Below are 24203 nucleotides of genomic sequence, written 5' to 3'. Positions count from 1 at the left end.
GTGGCTGCCAGGGGCTGGATGTAGGAGTGAGGAATGGAGAGTGACTGCCTAGTGACTAGGAAGTCTTTTTCCAAGTGAAGAAAACGTTTTACAATTTGATAGGGGTGGTGGTTTCATGGCGTTGTGAATCTACTAAATGCTGCTGAGTTATACACTTTAAAATGAGAGTGTTGTTACATCAATTTTACATCAATAAAAACATCAATTAAAAATAATGACAAGGGACACCTGGGTGGCTCAGTAGGTTAAGCAGCTGTCTTTGACTCAGGCCATGATCTCAGGGTCCTGGAATCTAGCCCTGAGCTGGGCTCTGCACTCAGTAGGGAATCTGCTTCTCCCACTCCTTCTGCCTCACACCCCGTCCCCCTTAGTGCTCTCCCTCTCTTTTTCTCTTTAAATAAATAAATAAATAAATAAATAAATAAATAAATAAATAAAATCTTAAAAAAAATAATGACATTATCCTAATGTCTGGTTGTGCTGAGAATATAAATTGCTTTGCCAACTAAAGTAGATCATCATACAATTGATTCAATAGGAGCAACTGTCAAGATTGTAGAAATCATTGAAATAGCCAAGTCTAGCTGGGTAACCACGTCTAGACATTGTCCCAGCCGGGAGTCTCTTTACTTTAAAATCATTACCATGCAAGTTGTTTTAGGGGTTTGGACTTGGCCCTTGGTTGACAAAATTTGCATGGTGAGGAGAATGTTGCATAGAAGGCCGGAGATAGCAATTCAATTCTAATTTACTTGAAGACTTCAAAGCTTGACTTAAAGCTTGGAAAAGAAGCAGTGATTTCCAAGAAAGAAATAAGCTATAACATAATTTGAGAGGCCTTCAAATCCCCAGTTTGAAGTAAATTAGTAAACTATTCATTCTACATGCTAAATATATATACATAAGAGATAAACGATCTTTAATTGGAAATTAAAAAGCCACTGCTAAACTTGTCTTTATCCATATAAATCATATCAATTTTTATTTCTTTTCACTGTGTAGATTCTTAATAACTGTAAAGTGGAGATAGTCACCTTTCTCACAGGGATTAGATGCCTATTGGAAATGACAAAAGTTCTTGGAAAGGACATACTTTATTAAGTCCATAAAATGATACTTAAAATCCAGGGTTTTTTTTTTTTAAGAGATAACAAAAGAGAGGAGAAACCAATTTGAGTCTTCCAAGTGAGACACAATTTGGAAAATGAAAGAGAAATAAGCCCCACCCTATTGATCTCTACATCTGATTTATGTTAGTTTTGTTCTATTTAGGCTCTCAGTGGATTGGGTATGATACCCACATTGGTGAAGGCATCAATCTACACTCAGTCCACCAATTCAAATGCAAATGTCTTCTTGAAGCACCCTCATGGATACACTCAGAATGATGTTTACCAGCTGTCCAGGTATCCTTACAGTCAAGGTGAGACATAAAATTAGCCATCACCATAGGTAAATAATCTTTACTTAGAAATTAAAATGTCAGTGCTAATATATGTCATGATTTATATAAATCATACCATCTACTGCTATATTTTGCAAATGTTAATTCATTTTGTCTGTAACCTGGTGGTAAGTGATTCCTTCATAGGGATTTTGTATATATTATAATGATAAAGTTCTTTGAAAATGACCCATATAAAAAAAATAAATAAAAAAAAAGAAAGAAAATGACCCATATTATTAATTCCACTGCAATACTGCTAAAAATACTAAGTTAGTTTCTTGAGTGATGTTAAATGTTGTATTGGTTACCCATGGCTGTTACAAATCACCCTCAAACTCAGCCACTGAGAATGAGAACTATTTATTATTTCAAAGTTTCTATGGATGGTAAATTTGAAAGTAGTTTAGCTGAGTGGTTCTGGCTCAGGATGTCTAATGAGTCTGCAAACAAGGTATTGGCCATGGTCATCTCAAGCCTTGACTGGAAGATTCTGTTTCTTTGGCTGTTGGTAGGCCTTGGAAGATCCTTCCAATTCACTCAGCTGGTATAAAGCCTTCAAAACTCTTCAGAGTTCACTCATGAGGGCCTCTCTACAGAGCTCCTTAATGGCAGGGTTTCCCCCAGACCAAGTAAACTATGAAAAAGTAAGAAAGAACACCTAATATGAAAGTCACCATATTTTACAATTTAATCTTCAAGTGGGAATCTATCACTTGTGCCACATTCTATTCATGAGAAGTGAGTCGCTAAGTCTAACCAACACTCAGGTGCAGATGATTACTCAAGGTTATCTCTATCAGGAGGCAAGTGTCACTGGGGCTCTCTTGAAGGCTAACTCCCACAAATAGAAAATATATGCTATTGATTTTAACAGCTCTTTGTGAAAAGAGCCTGGGCTTCGAATCCAGAATTGGTCACTAATTATCTTCTGAAAACTTGAGTAATTTTGTTAAACTCTTAGAACTTCTGTTTTCTTCTCTTATAAATTAGTATAATAATACACGTCACAAAGTTGATGGGAAAACCAAATGATGATCATCATGGCAGATGCCATAAAGTGATGGCAGAGGGTTGTCATAGGCAATCACCACCAAACAGAAGAGAGGCATCTGCCTAGTGAAATCCCTTAAATGTTTCCAATATATACATACCACCATTCTCAGAAGGAGGAAAGAAGTTTTCATGACCATCTGAGACTGGCTGCTGAATTATATAAGCCTTAAAAGGCTTGCTTCCTCATCATTTCTCTCGATCCTATCTCAGTGGCTGCACTCAGTCTCCATCTTTTTTAGCCGTTGAGTCATTTTGGATGTGTCACTGATTGGTGGGTAGACATACCATGCATTCACGCATACACAATAAATTTCCAAATTTTAAGAGCAAATGTATTGCTAGTGGATTCTCTGTGTAAGAATCATCCTTAAAGACTGGGAAAAATGGAATTTTTACTATGCCCTTTCAAACTCAGAGTTTGTACCACTGTGCCAGGAGACCTGCCAATCTAATTATTTCTGTTAAGGGAATGTTTACAAGCTCTAAGTCTACAAAAACATGTGTTCATCTAGGTTAAGACATGCTGGGGGAGTGTGTAAATGTGTTAGAAACATGGCAATGTTTTTATATAGCAATGATGTGGATGTAGTAATAGGCCTGAAATATCTCTGCCTCTAACTTTCCCTATCATTGAAAGCACTAGGCTTGGAATCCCTCTTTATTCCTATATTCTTACCTCCATTTAGTTCGATGAACCAAGTTCTAAACAGCAGCCTTGCACTTTACTGAGATGCTGTTCCTAGGAATGACCCTTCTTTTTCATGAAATTTAAGGATTGTCATGAGGTAGCCCAATCCATGCCTTGCCTAGTCTTTTGCAAAACTACTTTGTCCAGCTGCACAGCACCTATAATCTTGACCTACCCAGACTAAGAATCTCTAGGGTTACCTTTTCAGTGAAATCTGAAGATAGGACTTGAGTTGGGGAGAATCTTCTGCTCTCACTATTGCACTGATCCAACTGTACCCACACACAGGCACATCCTACAGAATCTTGAATTATATTGTTTATGTGTCTGTCTCACCATTTATTCAAGTCCTCCTGCTTCAGACTCTGTGCTAACTCATCCCTACCATCCACATGCTGGGCATTTAAGAAATGCTCAGTAAATGTTTTATCCAATGTAACTATGTATTGGCTATAAAATATAGCAGATGTGTAAAATAACTACAAAGAGCTTTATAAAATAAGGAAGACCATTGTAGAAGCCATAAGTAATGCACAAAAAGACTTCCATGGGGACCAAACAGAAAATAATTGCCACCCATATGCTTACCATGCAGAGTTTTGTGAGGATCAATAAAATAATGAAGAAAGAGGTGATTTTAAAACTTAAAAAGTCAGTGCCAGTTCTTGTGTTTGAACATGAAAAGTGACCAGAGCATCTCAGCTAAAACTTCCCAGTCTGCACACAGACAGCAACTAGTATCAAGCCATATTTAAAAGCTAGATTGATCTTACCAACCATTTTCCACTGATCAACACACAAATATTTGTAAACATACCATATATTTATAACCATAAATTCTCCTAGTGCAGCATTAGCCACAGGGTTTCCATACAATGTCATCTCTGTCTTTGAGAAACATTGACATTTTGGTCAGAAAGAGCCATGATTTTACCTCTACTTCAAACAACTTCTACTACTACTAATAATAACAGGAAGAAGAAGAGGAATAAGGAGGAGCAGGAGGAGAAGGAGGGAAAGAAGAAGGAGAAGAAGGAGAAGGAGAAAGGAGAGGAGGAGGAGGAGACAACAAAATTAGTAGTAGCAAACAATCCCTTGCTTATATAGAGCGCTACATTAAGGAATTTATATGGGTAAGCTCACAGTTACCTTACCTCTATGAAGATACTACTTTTCTAATTTACATTGGGGTTTAGCAAAGAGGTACCAGGTTAGCAAATTTAAATAACTTGGCAATGGTCAGAGTTGGTATCAGGATATAAGTATTCAAAGGCAGGCTGTCTGAATCTCATAGTACGTTATGATCACTTTACAGATCACTCAACTTCATTTTGTGGCTGAGGAAACTGAAGCTCTACACAATTGCTCAAGTTCCAAAATGCCAGGATGTGAAAGAGATAGCCATGCAACCTAGTTCCCTGGGACTCCCAAGAGAAAGCCCTTCCCCTACTGAGTGAGGCCCTTTATCTTGCCAATGATCTGATCGTAGGTTCAATGTTGGCTACCCCTTTCCAACACCTGGTGTCTTTACGATTTAAATGATCCTATGACAGAAAAGTGAGTTTAATTTGAAGCAGTGACAGTATAGGTTTGGAATCAAAATTTACTTCAAATTTTGTCTAAACTTGTTCAGTAGCTTTGCAAGCTTGAACAAATTATTCACATTTTTTGTGCTTCCACTGGCTCAGTGCATTCCTTCAACCATCTTGACCTGGTCCCAATTCTGTTTGAGCATCTTTGCAGACTCCAGAGAGCTAGCAGTAAACAAAACTAGGGCCTAGCCTCAGGCGACAGATAGGCTCATGGAACACATAAATAATAATATAGATGTTAAAAATGTAAAGGATATTTTAAAATAAAGAGAGGCAACGAATAAGTGAAAGAATGTAACTTAAAAACAAGATGGCCATAAAAACTGGTAACCCAAATACTATTATTTTACCTTGTGCTGAAATGCAATGGCAATAAACCATGGATTATGCATTTCCTTCTGTTTCTAGACTTGGAGGCCACCCTGTAGAGTGACTGGTTAAGGTCTTTCTGGAAAGAGAACAGTTGAGAGAGTTTTGAATAAATAGAAACTGCGAACCATGTGGTTATATGGAGGGACAGAAAAGAACAAACAGCAAATGGTAGATACTACAGTTTGTGCAAAAACATGTAAGGTGCCATCGCCTGAAAGTGAAGGGCTGGGGTGGGAGGGGTGGAGCATAAGTCAGGCAGGTGTGTGGGTCCCAGTGGCCACAGCTGGGTCTTGGGGTTTTTGTCTGTAGATGATGGGAAGTCACCTAACAGTTCTGAACATAGGAGTTGCATGTTCTCATTCCCTGTGCAAAATGAGACATTTTACACAGGAGATGATCGTTACTTAATTTTTAGGCTGTATACAGCCATTATTTGAGATAAACCATAAAAAAATGGATCCCTCCTCACTCCTGGCACAAAGAAGATTTCAGCAAATATTAGTTTTTGCCAGTCTCCTTCTCTTATTTATTCCTTAGGCTTAGATGTCTGTAGACAGGAGGTGGCATTTTTTAGAAAGGGGACACTCAGAAGTGCTGTTTCCTTTTTTTTTTTTTAAGATTTTATTTATTTATTTATTTATTTATTTATTTATTTATTTATTTATTTAATTTATTCATGAGAAACACAGAGATGTGTGTGAGAGAGAGGCAGAGACACAGGCAGAGGGAGAAGCAGGCTCCATGCAGGGACCCCGACGTGGGACTTGATCCCGGGACTCCAGGATCACGCCCTGGGCCGAAGGCAGGGGCCAAACTGCTGAGCCACCCAGGGATCCCAAAGTGCTGTTTCCTTAGAACAGAGTTCACTCTTCTTTGGCTGCCAGTTGGGCCTGGGTCTGAAAGAGTGGTCTTTCAGCACTGGCTTTTGCAAAGTCCCTGGGGAGACTGGCAAATGCAGGGCCAGGATGAGGACAAAAGTTGGAGAGGGATGTGATCCAAGCGGGAGGCAGAAAATGAGAGGATTAATTCAGGTCAAGGGAAAAAAAAAAGTGAGGGAGGGAAACACAGGCAGTGGATGTATATTGGAATGGTGAGTGACTGAATGTCACCTTCCCTTCTGTAGACGCATGGCCCACTAGCAGGGCACTCTGCAGTGGGCCACAGGGCCTACTGGAAAGGCCTATCTCTCAGGAGGAGGCAGGAGGGGTTCCAACAAGCATAGAGAGGTGGGCTGAACCCTCCTGCAAACAGCTGATGAATGGCAAAACTGACTTTCAGCTTAATAAAAGCGCCCTTGAGGGAGCTGATGGCTTATACAATTGCTTCCAAAAGGAAACTCTTTCCCTCAGATGATTACAAACTGGATCAAATTGAACTCTACAAGCTGACTACATTTTCAAAAGTAGTTGGCTCAGGGAAGGATGTTGCTTAGATCAGGGTTTGCAAATTCACGAATCCATCACTTATTTTTGAGAACTTTCTATGTGCCCAGAGCTCCCCAAAGGAGGCTGCAACTGAGTACGATTCAAAATCTCTACTTTCTTAGAATGGAATTTATTATATACTTTGAGGGTCAGGAAACCAACAAAAAACAGAGAGTATGTTAAATATGAGGCATTACCAGTGGTGATAAATGCTGGGGTTAAGAGAATTAGCAGGTGGGAGGGGTGAAGGAAGGGTTTGATGGAAACTGCCTGAGAAAGTGGCAACCTAGCCCCTGGGGAGAGGATTAGTCTTGAGCTCTCTGGGGGAAAACACTACCTTGGTTGAAGGATGAGCAGGTACAAATGAATGAGGTGATCAAAGGAGGGAGGCTCAGTTGAGGTCGGAAAAGGAAGAGCCACAGGTCTTGCAAGCATTTATGGAAGTAATGAGATAGGATCCACATTCGTGTGAGCAGAGCAGTGATGTGAGGCAGTCCAAACTTGCTTTAAAGGATGACTCAGGCTGCTGTGCTGAGAACAGTCTACTGGGGACTTTAGAGCAGAAACGCAGAGACTGGTTACAGCAATCTGAACCAGGAATGATGAAGACCTGGGCCCAGGAGTTGTGCTGCATGCAGTAAAAAAAAAGGGGGGGGAGGATTATGGAACTATTTTAAATTTAGAGACAACAAAATAAGTTAATCTATTAGATTGGGTATCTGAGGAAAAGATAGGGGCACTTCCTTGAGAGTAGAAGGACTCTGAAAGCAAGTTGGATGTTGGCATTGAAGGGGATAAGGAGTTCATTTGGAAGTCTACTGAGCTGGATGTGTCTAGTATATATTAGGGTAGAGGTTTTCTGAAGGCTGAACAGTGTTCAGAGGAGCTTCCTTCTCTCATGCTGACTCTGAAGGTAGGTAGGGCCGATCGGAGTGCTGGAGGTTCAGGATTCAGAAGACTCAATTTGCTCAGAAGGAGAAAGACATGGTGAAGAGCAGGGCCGACCATGGCTGTGGCAGTTGAGAATACTTGGAATGGGCATCCCTTTGTAAAATATCAGTCAGTCTTTTCCATAGATGAGTAGACTCAAGTAGTTTAAATTTTAGAAGTGTAATTTTGAGCTCCAGTGGCTCTAGGTTAGCCCATCTTTCCCAGTGAACCTATTACTGCTCAGAGCTGGATTTAAAGGAGAACTTTTTCTGCTCCTAAGCATATTTGGTAGTAGATACAGAAACCCCCTCTGACTTTTATCAAGCGGATGCCCCATCCCATATTTGTCACAACACCAGAAGCCTCAGCTGAGACACCTTACCCCTACAGAAGCTGTGATTAGAACTGATGATCTGCCTTTTGGCTGAGCCCCATTAAGCCTGTATCTTTATCTCCTGGTCTCCTAATCTCTCTTCACCAGCCCTTTCTCTAAGGCTACATAGAGGACTTCTCAGATTTGGCTTCTTCCAAATTCATTATAGTCTCACATACACTTCCAAGTCTCACGTACACTTCAGAAAGCATTGCCTCTCACTAACAAACTGGAAGAGAGCCCTGTAATTCTGTGCACCCCCAAATTCACCCATCCATCTACACCTGTATATCCCCTTCCCTACCCATTCTAACCTCCTTCCCTACTGCAATAGATTAATTTCCTCCTTCCTGTGAAGGGTAAATCCTGGATTTATGCAGCAAATTCTATAAGCAATTATTTACTCAGGTATTTCACTTCCATGATTATCTCTTTCACTCCTGCAGTATCAATATTTCTTTGCTCAATCACTTCTAATATCCCCTGTTGCATTGTACAGAACATTCTGTAACCTGTAAGCACCTGCCTCATTTCTAGCTGACTTTGAATAAATGATGAGGAAACCTAGCCCTACTTACTGTCTCCCCAACCATGCCGACCCTTCTTTCCTGAACTCACTCCCAACTGCTCTTTCCCTCCAATTTACCACTGGGACTGCCTTGGTCAAGATTACTGGTGACTTTCGGACACCTGGGTGGCTCAGTGGTTGAGCATCTGCCTTCTGCTCAGGGCGTGATCCTAGGGTCCTGGGATTGAGTCCCGCATCAGGCTCCCTGCATGGAGCCTGTTTCTCCCTCTGGCTGTGTTTCTGCCTTGCTCTGTGTGTCTCTCATGAATAAATAAATAAAAATCTTAAAAAAAAAAAACATTACTGGTAACTTCAACATGGCTAATGTAGTGGTAAGTTCAAGTTCTCACATAGTTGACCTGTTGGTGGTGTTAAGAGAACTAACCTCTTCCTTATCTAATGTATTTTATTTGTTTGATTTCTCCTGATTTCCTTCATATCTTACTGGCTGAATTTCCTCAGTCAGCTTTGTTGGGCTTCCTATATTTTATAGAAAATTTGCTCTTCTGAAAATAAAGCAAAGTGCTGTCCCTAAACTAACAAATATACAACATGATCAGTTGTCTCCACCCCATCCCTGTGTGTGTGTGTGTGTGTGTGAGTATGTTGATTTTATTTTGTTTCCCTTGTCTTTCATGGTGATTCAATTTATTTCTAAGCACTCCACTGAGCATGGATCTCCACTGAGTTTGGAGCTCATGTTTTGAAAGTTTTTTACTCTGCCTCACTGCCTGGATGATCTCACTGAGTTTCTGGCTTCTAAAACAACTAACTGTACACTTAACATTCATAAATTAAATTTCAGCCCATCATCGTTCACCTGAGCTTTACACTCAATGCACCACTAGTATTTTTAAGAGATTCCTCAAAATTCACATGTCCGAAGGAGAACCGTCAGTTAGAACCTTGCACACAACACTTTTTCTAGCACAATAAATGGCATCACCCTCCAATCAGCTACTCGGGTCAAAAATCTAGTGGTCATCTTCAAATTCCTTCTTTCCTTCAAAATCTTTATGCAATACTCACCATACCCCATGAGTTACATCTTCCTAATTTAGATTGCATTCAACTATTTTTTGCTATTTCCAATGTTGCTTTATTTCATCCTTGGGCTATCACAATATTCTTACTGATCTCTGCACTTCCACCCTTGCTCTCCTGAGGATTTATAACATAGCACTCTGTTTTCTAGTTTGCTGTCTGTTTTTTGTTAAACTAAGATGTAAGATGTATTGATGAAAATCACTTGCTTTTGTCTTCCAGTATATGCTCTGTGCCCTGAGGTATAGTGTGGTACACAGGAGGTACATAATATATGTGTTGAATAGATGCTTAGCTCATGAATGAATGAATATGGTTTGAAGATGGATTACGAAAACTTATTTGAAGAATAAAAACATTCAACATTATTAAGGTGTTATTTTTCTGAAATTGCTTGTTTAATTTTATTTACTTGAGCTACTGATACAGTAAACAAAGAACCATCCAGATATCTAGAAATTACAGTCTTAACTATGGTGTAAACTTGCCATTCAATTACAAGCAAAAATATTCATCTATCTGGTACTCAATATGCCTTTCTCTAAAATAAGAGGGTTGATTTCTCAGTTCCCATTCAGCTTTCATAACCTAATTTTGATTCAAATTATTGAGTCTAAGCAGCTTATATGTTTATAATTGTTCTTCTGTCTTACACCAAATAAATAAAACCAGTTTTAAGTTAATAGTTTGAAAAAAATTCTCACTACCTCTTTTTGTATAAGGAACTATAATTTCTGCCCTTAAAAAGTATCTCTATTGGGTGAGATGTTTTATTTAATAAATGTGGCTAAATAAATTATATATAACATATATCTTTAATATTTAATATATGTACTAAATATGCATTATATGTATTATATATACATATGTACTGTGTAAAATATCACTCAAAAGTTCCAGTGGCCTACTGTAACCCACTTGTTGTAGGTCATGAAAATTCATTGTTAAACATTTAGGAATTTGGGGAGCTAGATATCAAATATTAGTAGCTTGAAAGTAGCCAAGGAGGAAAACACAGAGGCCAGCAAACACTACAAATCAGGGTTTTTTTGTTTTGTTTTGTTTTCTTTTGTTTTCCCCGGAAGGCTGGTTTACCAGCAGACCACTGCCAGTGACTATTTTTGTTTTTGTTTTATGTTATTTTACTTTATTTTAATTTTTTGTCACTAAAGCAATTAGGGATATCTATCTTGTCTTTCTTTAGGAGAAGAAACACACACTCACAAACATACACATGCACTGAAAGAGAAAATTACTAGCAGTGTTTTAACTAGGTACTTTGTAAAGTCCAAACTTTTGACTTTCAGAAAAGCATAGTATATTATATGTGTTCATTATGTACATGTGGAAATTGAAGGCAGGAGACACGAATCATTCCCTCTATTGTGGTCTCTTTGCTTTCTTTCCTTTTCACCCTCCTTCTTTCCCTCCTGCACTTATCCCCATTTCTTTTTTTTCTTTTAACAAATATATTGTTTAGAGAGGAGATTGGATTTTTCTAAGACTTTGAATTACCATATACATTTTAAATATATATATATATATATGCTTAAAATCCAGAGCTATCAGTAGAAGTGGTAAATGAGACAAGGAGAAATTAAGAGAAACTATTGGAAATAAAGTAGGTGAGACACCAAAATTAAGATCAATGAGGGAAGGGATGTGGAAGGAGGCAGGAGAATCCCATTATCAAGGTGTGAACTAACAAGAGTAAGAGTGGGATAGTAAAGAGAGGACTTGCTTAACACTCTTCATTCATGCATTCAGCAATTAAATATTGCATATCTGTACTGAGTCTCTTTGACAATTGGGACATTTTGAGGTGTTTTAGACTTGGACCTTTTTCCTAAATAAATACATATATTTAGATAATAATCTGTATGAGACAGGCAATGTAAGATTTAAGAATGCTCTGTTTGATCAAGGATAGAATAGCAGTCAGAGTTTTCTAGATAACAGAAAATAGAACCAGTAGTTTTATTATAAGGGACAAACTCACATGATATGGAGGCTGAGAAGTCTCACAATCAACTGTCTGCAAACTGGAAAGCCAGGAAAACCAATAGTATAGGTTCTAGTCCAGACCTGAAGACCCAAGAACCAAGAGTGCCAAGGACAGAAGATCCAGCTCAACAGTTGGACATAATTAGTTCAACCTTCTTATGCCTTGCCTTTTAGTTCTATTCAGGTCCACTCACACTGGATTGGATTGGTTGAGGCCCACTGAAGAAAACCATCTGCTTTACTCAGTCTACCAATTCAAGTACTAATCTCTGAGAAATACTCTCACAGACACATTCAGAAATAATGTTTAACCAACTTACCTGGGAATTAACACAACCCAGTCAGTTGACAAGTACAATTAACATCATAAGTAAGATTCTGGGATGAGACTATAATAATGTTGAAAATGTTTTGTACAAAAAGATTAGAACTTTCCTGGGATGGGAACCTTTAAATCACATCTCAGAACAAAGGCATCAAGAAATCTGTGTTGTGGGTTCAGTGAAGTGCCTACTAGGAATCTGGATCACATACCACTACCCAGTAAGTACCATTGTAGTGGAACCAATGGGACTACAATATCCCTTTATATGGAATTGGTCACACTAAAATAATGTATTAGTTTTCTATTGCTGCTATAGCAAATTACCACAAGTTTTGCATCTCAAACCAAAACAGATTTATTATCTTATAATTTGGCAGGTCAGAAGTCTCACCAGGGTAAAATCAAGGTGTTAGCAGAGCCATGGTCCCTTCTGGAGTTTTTAGGGATTGGGACAAATTAAAAGAACTTATTAAACTCAACAGCAAAGAAACAAACAATCCAATCATGAAATGGGCAAAAGACATGAACAGAAATTTCACGGAGGATGACATAGACCTGGCCAACAAACACATGAGAAATTGCTCCGCATCCCTTGCCATCAGGGAAATACAAATCAAAACCACAATGAGATATCACCTCACACCAGTGAGAATGGGGAAAATTAACAAGACAGGAAACAACGAATGTTGGAGAGGATGTGGAGAAAGGAGAACCCTCTTGCACTGTTTTTGGGAATGTGAACTGGTACAGCCACTCTGGAAAACTGTGGGAGGTTCCTCCAAGAGTTAAAAATAGATCTGCCCTATGACCCAGCAATTGCACTGCTGGGGATTTACCCCAAAGATACAGATGCAGTCAAATATAGAGACACCTGCACCCCAATGTTTATAGCAGCAATGTCCACAATAGCCCAAACTGTGGAAGGAGCCTCCGTGTCCATTGAAAGATGAATGGATAAAGAAGATGTGGTCTATATATACAATGGAATATTACTCAGCCTTTAGAAATGACAAATATCCTGCTTCGATGTGGATGGAACTGGAGGGTATTTTGCTGAGTGACGTCAGTCAACCGAAGAAGGACAATCATCATATGGTCTCATTCATTGGGGAATATAAGAAATAGTGAAAGGGATTAAAGGGGAAGGGAGAGAAAATGAGTGGGAAATATCAGAAAGGGTGACAGAACATGAGAGACTCCTAACTCTGGGAAACGAACAAGGAGTGGTGGAAAGGGAAGTGGGCAGGTGTTGGGGTGACTGGGTGACGGGCACTTGATGGGATGAGCACTGGGTGTTACGCTATATGTTGACAAATTGAACTCCAATAAAAAAAAAGAGAAAAAAAAAAAGCATACCAAGTTGAGATTGGATTGCTAGAGACCCACAGTATTTGCTCACCTACTGTGTAATTATAGGAGATGGAGAAAATGAGAAAGCAGAGATGGTATGATGGATTGACCCTCTGAGCTTTTTGAGATGCAGGGAAAGTATACTTTGCCATTTCCCAGGCACTATTGATGTATTCACTCAGGTGAACAGATGAACCTCGGGCTGCAGATATGCTGCAGACCACTGCAAATGTGGGAAAAGCAAGCAGTCCAATCTTACAGAGCACCACTAGCAAAAATACTCTTTGACCAAACTCTTCTGAGGCTCTTTATTTTTAAAGATTTATTTTATTTATTTGAGAGAAAGAGTGAGGGCTGGTCAAAGGAAGAGGGAAAGGGAAATCTAAGCAGATTCCACACTCTGATGTGGGGCTCAACCCCCTAGATCAGGACCTAAGCTGAAACCAGAAGTGGGAACATTTTCTTAGGGTCTTCTAGTTTGTTCAAGTAGTCCTAATTTTTGGTCTTCATCTCTGTTTTGTCCAATATTAGCAAGAACCTTACTAAGGCAGTTTAGTCAGAATTCTCTATCCTTTGTGCCTGGCTACCCTTGATATGAAATTGAATTCCTCATCCTCAATCATGCCCTGGATCCAGGTTCCACCTGAAAACCCTGGACTGCCTTCAAGAAGAATCCTGTTAAGCCATTTTATTCAGATTTCCATCTCACCCCTGATGTGTCCTCTCAATATTTTCTTTTTCCTAAGTAGGCTCCATGCCCAGGGTGGAGCCCAATGCTGGTGGAACTCATCACCCTGATATCAAGACCTAAGCCAGGATCAAAGGTCAGATGCTTAACTGAATGAACCACTCATTATCATGCTCCTGCTTAGTAATTCTCCATCCACTGACTCCCACCCTCCCTCCTCCCTGGCTATGAACATTAATACTCACTTTTCCTTATTGTGTTTGAAGTTGAGCCTAAACTCTCTCCCTCACTTTGCAAAACACCATTACAGTGGTCCCTTTTGCTGTTGTGATGACCCCTCTTCAAAAAAGCCTACCTTACCTTTCTTTAACAAGTGTCAAAAATAGGGTTTTGTTAGCACCATCAATAACTAAAGAAAGGTAAATCACAAGTTTCTCATTAACAGGGCTCTCACTCACCTACAGTGAACCAGGAGGTATGAACCTGGCGATGCTCGATAGAGATCATTGTAAAGGAGGCAGATACCTAGTCACATCCACCATGCAGTTGAGTTTAAGCGTCACCATGTCACTGACTTCTTTCTCCTTTTCAAAACTGGACCAACCATAGAGAAAGGGGAGGTGATAGTAAAAGAGAGGATCATGCCTCAATCTATATTCTAGGCTGTAGTGAAGCCTGTGCTGGAAAGAAAAGAGTTTAGCATTAGTGGCCTCAACTGAGAAAATAAAGCTGTGTTTCTATTATAGAATTCAGTCTCTTCAGTTAAACTAATTAAAATAGGCAAGAGTAGATGGCAAAGGTGCACAAATAAGAGTGAATTAATAAGACAATAAGAAGTCAGACTGAAACCAGTTCACAGAGGACCCCACCTCTCTAGTTTAATAAATGTGATTTTGATGCTGTCAGCTACAAAGCTGAAGATGGAAATAATTGAAGGAGTGACTTTAGAAACAAACAACTGTCAGGATACCTGCATTCTTTTTGGAGCTCTACCACTGTTTAAAAAACTGGGGCCAAGTCATGGTCTAATGCTTAAATCATCTCTATTGTAAAAGAATGTTGCTATTGCAAAGAAGAAGGTCATCTCAAATACAGGCACGATGTAAGTGGCTGGCACAGGGGCTTGAAGAGGTAGGTGATGAAGTCAGAGGTGAGTAAGGGATCTGCGCTCTTATAATTTGGAAGAAATAGGTACCCACATCATCAGAAGTGACAGCAAGGGAAAGAGAGCCCCGGTAGAGAGATCTGGATCATGGTAGATAGGAACACACATCATGACTTTGAGATCTAAGTTTTGGGTGTTTTCTTACAGGACAATAGAAATTGAACAGTTAAATTTGCCCTCTGAAGCATCTTCACTCTCACTTTGCCAGCCAACTCATGTGCTGTTGGAGAGACCATGGAATTATATCGGGAAGGAATTTTGCACGTTCTCAAACAGCCTATTTTTGGGAGCATGAATAATTACTCCAGATGGCTGTTTAAATCTGTTGGCATTGTTTCTACTGTACATTCATTGTTTAGAGACCCATTTTGTTAGATCTCAAAGAGAAGTACAAAGTTGCAATAGTCGTCATATTTAGCATTGATCTCTTGTAAGCTTTTTAAAAAACTTCCACTGAGAGAAGGTTAACAGAGATGCTGATATGAAGATTTTTAATAAATTATGATGGCAGTGGAGCCAGAGAGCTTCTTTTATAAGAACACAGTTTTAAATTCTAATGGTTGTGCTGTGTGTGTGTGCATGTGTGTGTGTGTGTGTTTGCAGAGATATATAACACCTTGTATACTTCCTTTGATTTAATTTTTTATGAATTCAAACTATTTAGGATAATTTTATCAGGGTTATTCAGTAGAGTCACTGACCTTCTTATTTTCTGCATCAAATGAAAACATTATTTTTGTTCTCTCTATTTCCTTCCTTCCTTCCTTCCTTCCTTCCTTCCTTCCTTCCTTCCTTCCTTCCTTCCTTCTTTCCTTCCTTCCTTCCTTCCTTCCTTCCTTCCTTCCTTCCTTCCTTCCTTCCTTCCTTCCTTCCTTCCTTCCTTCAAACAATAGAATGTTTTCTATTCCTCCCTTTCTCCCCCTCCTCTTTCTTTCTTCATTTGTTCATTGGCTCATTCATTCCTTCATTGATTTGTTCATTCCGTACAAGCTTCTCTTTCCCACACACTCTAATTGGTAAACCATCAATGAAAGTTCATTTTTGGTAAACTATTAAATATGTAACAGAAAATAGGCAGAATAAATAGTTATTTCTTCTGTCAGAGCAGATTCAGGGCCAGGCTCTAATAGTATAGGATGAATCTAGATACTAGACCTGCCTTTAAGATTTTATTTATTTATTTAGAGGAGAATTGGGGGCCAGGGCACAGAGAGAGAGATAGAGAGAGAGAGAGAGAGAGAGAGAGAGAATCCCAAGCAGACCTCCTGCTGAGCACAGAGCCCAACTCAGGGCTTGATCTAACCACCCTGAAATCATGACCTAAACCAAAATCAACAGTTGGGCACTTAACCAACTGAGCCACCCAGGTGCCCCTGGAACTGCCTTTAAAGTAATGTCTCTCAACCCGTATCCACAAGAATCCTCCATTGCCTGATGGTTACATCTGAGAAACATGGCCAGCAAAAGCACAGTAACAGATGAAGTTTATTTTTTTAAAGTTCATACAAGCAGTAAATACCATTCAATTGTTCATACACTTGGTTCTACATTACAGGGGAGCCATCTCTACCCGGAGAAGTATTTGAAAGGATTTAGAAGCAGCATGACAAAATCACAAGAGCACTGTGACAGATGATAGTAGATGGATGAAAGCATAACTTGTTCTAAAAGAAGAGGGGAGGATAAAACCTACAAATTTATAAACTTGGAGACATTTAGTGGGAGAGAAAAGAGCTCTATAGTAGTCAAAAAAGTCTGCAGATTTTAACAAATGGAGTTTATAACCAGGAACTTGAGTAAGTAAGAAAGTATTTCTGCATAGTTCTGATGAGAAACAATTTTTAAAAAATGAGACAGTTTAAGACTAAAATAACAATACAAAGGAAGCCATCTTTCACCTATGTTATTGATGTTATTCAACATTTTTTCCTAGAAATTTTAGGTAAAGTAGGCAGAAAAAAGCCATACAACATAATTATTTAAGGTTAAAAAAAAAAAAAGGTCTGTGCCATTTGGAAATAATTGAATGCATACTAGAGAACTCTAATAGATTCAGCTTAAAAAAAAAAAAAAACATTTGCGCTAACAAATAATAGTGAAATGGTTAATTTTCAAGACAAAAAAAAGTTTCCTTTATTACTTTATAATCACTCCAAAATATAAGACCCTAGACACAGTGGCACAGTGGAAACAAAAATGTAAATAACTAAAAATAAATTGATCAGGAAATCTTCAGGGACTATAAACATAATTTTAAATATCAAAAGGCATTAAATTGGGGATATTCAAGATACATTAAGAAATATAGATAGAGTTTAGATTATAGACTTACTGTGAGAAGAATTAAATGACAAAGCTTTTAAATCTGTCCAAATTAATAATGTGTTTTTGACAAACAAAATATTAACTTAAATGTCAATGGAGATTTTGTATATATTTAACAAAAATATCTTCAAGCTTCTCTGGAAGAGCAAACAGTAGAAATGCAAAGAAATAATATAGGATGCCTTGTCTTACTATTATTAAAGCTTATAAAATTAAAATAATTAAAATTCTATGATAACTATGCAGAAATAAACAGGCAATTTAGAATGTGTTGAAGGTCACCATTCAAATGACTAGGAAAGAATGGACTTTCCAAAATACACAGTGGAATGATGTTTCCTCTGAAAAAGTAGTATTTGATCAGTATCTCAATATCTATACCACAATAACTTACACATGGACTAACATGTTTTTTGTTTTGTTTTATTTTTTAAGATTTTATTTAATTATTCATGAGAGACAGAGAGAGAGAGGCAGAGACATAGGCAGAGGGAGAAGCAGGCTCCATGCAGGGAGTGCAGTGTGGGACTCGATCCCAGGATCCCGGGATCATGCCATGAGCCAAAGGCAGATGCTCAACTGCTGAACCACCTAGGCATCCCCATGGACTAACATGTTAATGAAAAATGTATACAACAATTCTGGGAGAAAATACAGACATGTATGCATGTTAATCTGTAGGGAAGAATTTCACAAGTCACCTCCAAAGTCAGAAAGGAAAAAAAAAATGTGAATAGACTTGAGAAGTAGAAACATAAGAAATATTATATCATAGAAATCATTAAAAAGTTATAAAGTAAGTGATTGCTTAGAGGAATATTTAAAAGAAATGTCAGGAGAAGAGTTAATATTGCCCATATGCCAGAGAATTTTTATAAGAGGTGAAGAGATGAACTCCAATAGAAAAATAGACTACTGTTATGAATAGACAATTTATTATAGAAGGAACAAAAAGAGAACATTCAACCCATTCAATCATACGATATGGACTTATTGTCAAGGACATGGCTAGGTGCTAATGCAGAATGGAGAACATAGACAAGGTCTCAGCTATCTGTTTACAAAAGGGAATCAAATAAAAATACAAGATACTTCCAGATAGTAGTAGATGCTGTTAATGGAACAAAACAAGGTAATCTTACAGGGTCACTGGAAATGGAGCTGGGGCTCCCTTGGTTCAGATCCTCTGGGACAGGCTCTCTGGGGTGGTTATGTTAGCTGAGTTTTGAATCAGGAGAAGGCACCGAAATACAGCTATTTCAGGAAATGTTCCAGGCAGGGAAGGAGAAGGGCCATACCTTAAGAAACAGGAAAGAAGTTTCAATAAAGCTTGAGATTGGGAGTGGGAGTGGGGCATGACAGGAGTCATAGGAGGGAGTTAATAGACAGGGTGTGAAATTAGATCAGGCAGGTAGGAAGAGACTCTATCTAGTAGGAACAATTAGGTTTTATTCTAATTCTAATTTACTCTAGGATGAAGATCCTGTGGGAAGAAAGGAGAAAATACACGTGAATGGAGGGGAAAATTTAACCTACTAACCTAGCATCATTTTAAAACAAAGCTAGATATCTTCTAGCTAATAACCCAGCAAGGAGGGCTGTCCAGCTCTGTCTCCCCCATTCCATGAGAGATGAGAAGTAACAGAATTTTAATGGAAGACTTTGAGGAAGGCGATAAGGATGGATTCACTCTATGAAGAGATCCCTTAGCTGCTCTGTACAGAATGTATTCCCAGTGACAAGAACTGAAGTGAGACAGAATTAGGAGATAGAACTTTGGACCAGGCAAGAGATGATCATGACAAAATAAAACAACCCTGATGTATTTTCTGTCTTTGATATTGAAAAGCATTAACATAAATAATACAAGGAATATGAAAATGAATGCTCATGGATATATATATATATGCATACTTGTATATACTCATATATTTATATGTATATGTACATTCATTATTGTCATATTTTTAGACTTATTTACTTATTTACCAATATTTATCAAAGCCCTACTAAATAGGTGCATACATTTTGACCCAGAAACTTAACCTCATAAAGAAGAATCCTAGTTAAATAATTGAATTGGTTCCCAAAGATTTAATACCACAATTTCATCTCAGATCTATTTATAATATGGAAAAGTGGAGGTGCCTGAACTAACCTTCAAAGGAGAATAGGTAAATAAATCATGCTTTGTTCATTTCACAGATTGATTACTCAGAAGTCATTAAAAACGATGTTGCAAACCTCCATTTAATGAAGTGAAAGAGCATTTAGTGATCAATATTCTTAATACAAATGTCTATACATACATATTGAAAACATGAAATATTATAAACCAAAATATTAATTACCATAATTTATGACTAAGATCATTACCTAATTTTTAATATGTTTGCATTTTGTTATGTTTCCATCATGTAATAGAAATTTTTTAAACTTGTTTTAGAAGAATTAAGTTAAAAAAAATAAAAGAGTCAAGTTGTATCTAATATAATGGTATTATATTACTAAAGCCACATGGCATTGCCATCAAAACTCTTTATATTTCATGGATGGATATTAAGAACTTTTCTAATGACCAGGCTTAATAAGTAAATAAGCCTATCCTATTGGGAAATGGACTTAGATATGGATATTGCTTTCATAGCCAAATAATCATCAGTATTCTTTATATCGGTCAGATCTTACTGCTGGCTTATGTTGACCTCCATGATTATCTCTCATGCATGTTTGCTATGGCAATACTCCTGAACTTTACTTCTCTCCCTGAGAGCCCAGGCTGGATGACCCAGGACTTAAAATTACTGTCATCAGTTGATAAACTTTTCTGCCTTGTTTTAACTCAGTTCTAGGATTCCTTACTTCAGAAGGTTCTCTGAGTCCATTAAGGAAATGAAGAGCGCTCATGGCTCCATATTTCCTTTTATCACAGCTCAGCTTACATATCCTCTGTGTTAGACCGTGAAGTCATAGAAGGAGAGGAGGTGCTCTCAGAATCACCTGTTTCTTCAGTGCCTGGTGTAGACACTAGAGCATCAAAGCTACTAAGTATATGTTGGTTGAACTAAAATAATAGAGCATCACCATCACCAGTTTTATATATAAAATTATGGTGATGCTCTATTCTTTATATGTTTATACACATATATTTATTTATATATAACTGTGTATATACACACACATATATATAGTTTTGTATATATAAACACATACACACTAAACATATATATGCATATTTATACATATATATGTATGCATATGGTATTATTATAGGAAAAGCAATTTATACATTACTCTTTAAGAACAAATGAATTAAAAAATACCCATATCATATGACATTAGAGAGTTGCAGATTAAAACAACTAGATACCACTACACATCTACTAGAATGGGTAAAATCCCCCAAACTCTGAAAATACCAAATGGTAGTGAGAATATGGAACAACAGGAGCTCTCATTCATTGCTGGTAGGCATACAACATAGTACCGTCACTGTGTAAGACAGTTTGGCAGCTCCTTACAGAGCTAAGCATACTCTTACCATAAAATCTGGGAATCATGCTCCTTGGTATTTATACAAATGTGTTGGGAATTTATGTCCACATAAACACTGCACACAGATACACCTTTATTCTTAATCACCAAAAACCCCTAAGCAACTGAGATGTACTTCAAAAGATGAATGAGTAAACACATTGTGGTACGTCCATACACTAGAGTACATTTTTTTCAATGATAAAAAAGAAGTGAGTGTCAAATCATGAAAAGACATAGGGGATCTTTAATGCACATTACTTAGATAAGCCAGTCTGAAAAGGCTGCATACTACATATAATTCTAATTATATGACATTCTATAAAAGTCCAAACAAGTTGCAGTAGCAAGATTAGTGGTTGCCAGAGATTTGGGGGTAGGGAAGAACCAGTGTGTGTGTGAAGTACAGGGCATTTTTAGGGCAATGAACTATTCTGTATGATACCATAATGGTGGATAAATGGCAGTGCATTTGTCAAAACTCCTAGTACAGAACAACATATGAACACTAATGTAAACTATGGACTTTAGCTAATAATTGCGTGTCAACATTGGTTGATCAGTTCCATCAGTTCCAAGCATACCATTCTAATGTCAGCTGTTGATAATAGGGGAAATGTGAGGGGAAGAGGGGGCATATGAGGACTCTGCCTTATTTGATCAATTCTGTAAACCTAAAGCTACTCAAAGCAGTAGTCTATCAATTTTTTAAAAAATTGTTTTATTGTTTAACTGAGGTTTGTTCAAAGCTTTCTCGACCTTACCATTAATTCAAGTAGGAACCTGAGTGAATACAAGATTGGGTAGGAGTTACATTCTATAGTGTCTGCTGCTAGAGTGCTCTGTAGCCTAAAAAATCACATGTCCTGGGATAGACCATGTACCATTAGGTGCTTAAAATCGGAGTCTATTGCTCCTTTGTGTAAATCCCTCCAATGGTTTCCCATTGCACTTAGAATAAAATTGAACTCACCGGGCCTTGCATGAGCTGGGCATCTTCCACACTGCTCAGTGTGCTGCAGCCAATCAACTGTCTTCTTCTTCCTCTCCAAGCTCATATGAACATTACACTTGCTATTTGTACTTTATAAAAGCATCTTTAATCACTCTGTTGGCTCCTTTTGGTAGTTATGAATATGAACAGGATTGGCACATCCTTCTTTATCCTACTTCTATTCTATTCTACTATCCTACTGCGTTTTCTTCTTTGCACTTGTCTTTGGTCACACACATTTCATTTATGTCTGATGCTGACCACTACAAAGTAGCTCCCTCAAAAGCAGGAATCTTTCTTATCTTTCCACCACTGTTTGTGGAATGCCTAGGATAGCACCTATCATACAGTAGGTACTCAAAGCTTAACTTGTGAGTAAAAAAAAAATGGGAGGAAATATGAAACTGTGATTAAGGTCATAGAGCATAGAGGTCTGGTTAGGTAGTCTTGGGGTCTAGAATCAATTATCAATGTTACCACATATAGGTTAAAAAGTTTATGCAACATACTTTATCTCACTGAGCCTTAGCTTCTTCTTGTATCAAATGAAACTTTCAGACTACCTGGGATCTAAAGTCTGTTTTAACTCTAAAATCCTACATTCCTTGTGGTTCAAAATGATTGAGGTCTCACTAGAGAGCAGCTAATTCGATATATTCTATTAGCAGTGCAATTTCTGTGATGATATATGCCAGTTCAGCATACTGTAACCACCTTTCAGAGTGACATTGTCACACATCTGGTCGAATAAATTAATGTTCCCATCTGGATTGATGCTTTTGGCAGGGACACTGAGTACTAATGCCACATGACCTCTCCATCATAAAACAGAAAATGTGTTATGATTTTACACCATCAGGCAGTGAAACTGTTGACTTTCCATTTCCCTATTTTTTTTTTCATGGAACCATTGATTAACCTACACCTGGCACTCCAAGTCATATAATGGGATAGAAAATTTCACAGGTCTTCTTGAGGCTATGTGTGTGTTTGCTCTATCCTGTTTCTGTAGAAAACATTGGCATGTACTAGATCAACAATTATTTTAAGTAAATGTGTTCCAATATTACAAAAAGCAATGTCTGATTTGAAACCCTGGCAGAGGGGTATCTGGGTGGCTAAGTTGGTTAAGCGTCTGCTTTCGGTTCAGGTCATGATCCTGGAGTACTGGGATAGAGTCCCTTGTCATTGGGCCCCCTGCTCAGCAGGGAGTCTGCTTCTCCCATACTCTCTCTCTCTCTCTCTCTCTGTCAAATAAATAAAATCTTAACAAATCTTTTTTTCTTAACAAAAAAAAAAACCCTAGCAGATATTGAAAGGAGGCCAGATCATGGAAAGACCCCATATAATTTCAAGTTGTTGCTGCACTAGGAAAAGACAGACTTCCTGCAGTTCTGCTTTCTAGGTTACATGAAAACTTTCCTCCAGGAGGATCATGGACACATTTGTGTCTTTCCCTCACAAAGGTGGGTTCTGCTAGTAATGAGAGAACTTTTGGTTGTTTCCATCAATCCGCCTGCGTTGTGTGAAATCTGCTTCTTGCTTCAGTTTCAACTTAGATGATCACAAAAGACTTGAGCCAGCACCTAAAACACTGTCACATCCCGAAGACTGTATCCTTCACTCTCTTGCTGAGGGTAAAACAATTTGTGGTAGATGAGTCACTGGTAGCAAAATAATGAAAGCTTCATAAAGATAGTGCTGTCTGCTGAAAGCTCCAAAAAGCCCACACATCAGGGAGGTAAATGACATTAAGGGACCTTTCTAACAATGGTGTGAGATCATACTGTTCTCTCTCAACCAGAGCTGAATCAGGACAATACCAATGGTAAAAACATGAGAGGAGGAAATTGAAGAAACAGGATTAGCTCTTAACCCTAGTCAATTTATATGCCATAAGAATCACTTATATTTCCCAAATATAAATGAGAAATAGAAACTCCTGCAGGGAGATAAATAATATACTTTACAATGTCTGACACTTATATTTGCTTGGTAAACATTAGTTTTCTTTTTTATTGTAAAATGAACTTTGTATTCAATTTGCTTAACTCCAGGAGCAGCTGTGGCTTTTGAGAGCTTTCCATGCACTTTAACACCTGAGGTGGACGGAGCACCATTTCACAGAACTTTCAGGCTCTGGAGGAGGCACACATGCAAACATGCTTGAAGATTACATGAAATGGGTTCTGAACAGTGGTTTGGCAGGGCAACTTTAAAAGCCATAGGATGTATGATTAATGTGAATCAAGAAATTGGAGATGGGCCATGAAGAGATCTGGTCTGAGCTGAGCTTGAGGAATGCTACAGTTGTGAGCAGAAAGGTT

The sequence above is a fragment of the Canis lupus genome, chromosome 3, assembly GCF_011100685.1.
Source record: "Canis lupus familiaris isolate Mischka breed German Shepherd chromosome 3, alternate assembly UU_Cfam_GSD_1.0, whole genome shotgun sequence".
NCBI lineage: Eukaryota > Metazoa > Chordata > Mammalia > Carnivora > Canidae > Canis > Canis lupus.
The sequence above is the reverse complement of the archived record's forward strand: the minus strand, read 5'-3'. Positions refer to the sequence as shown.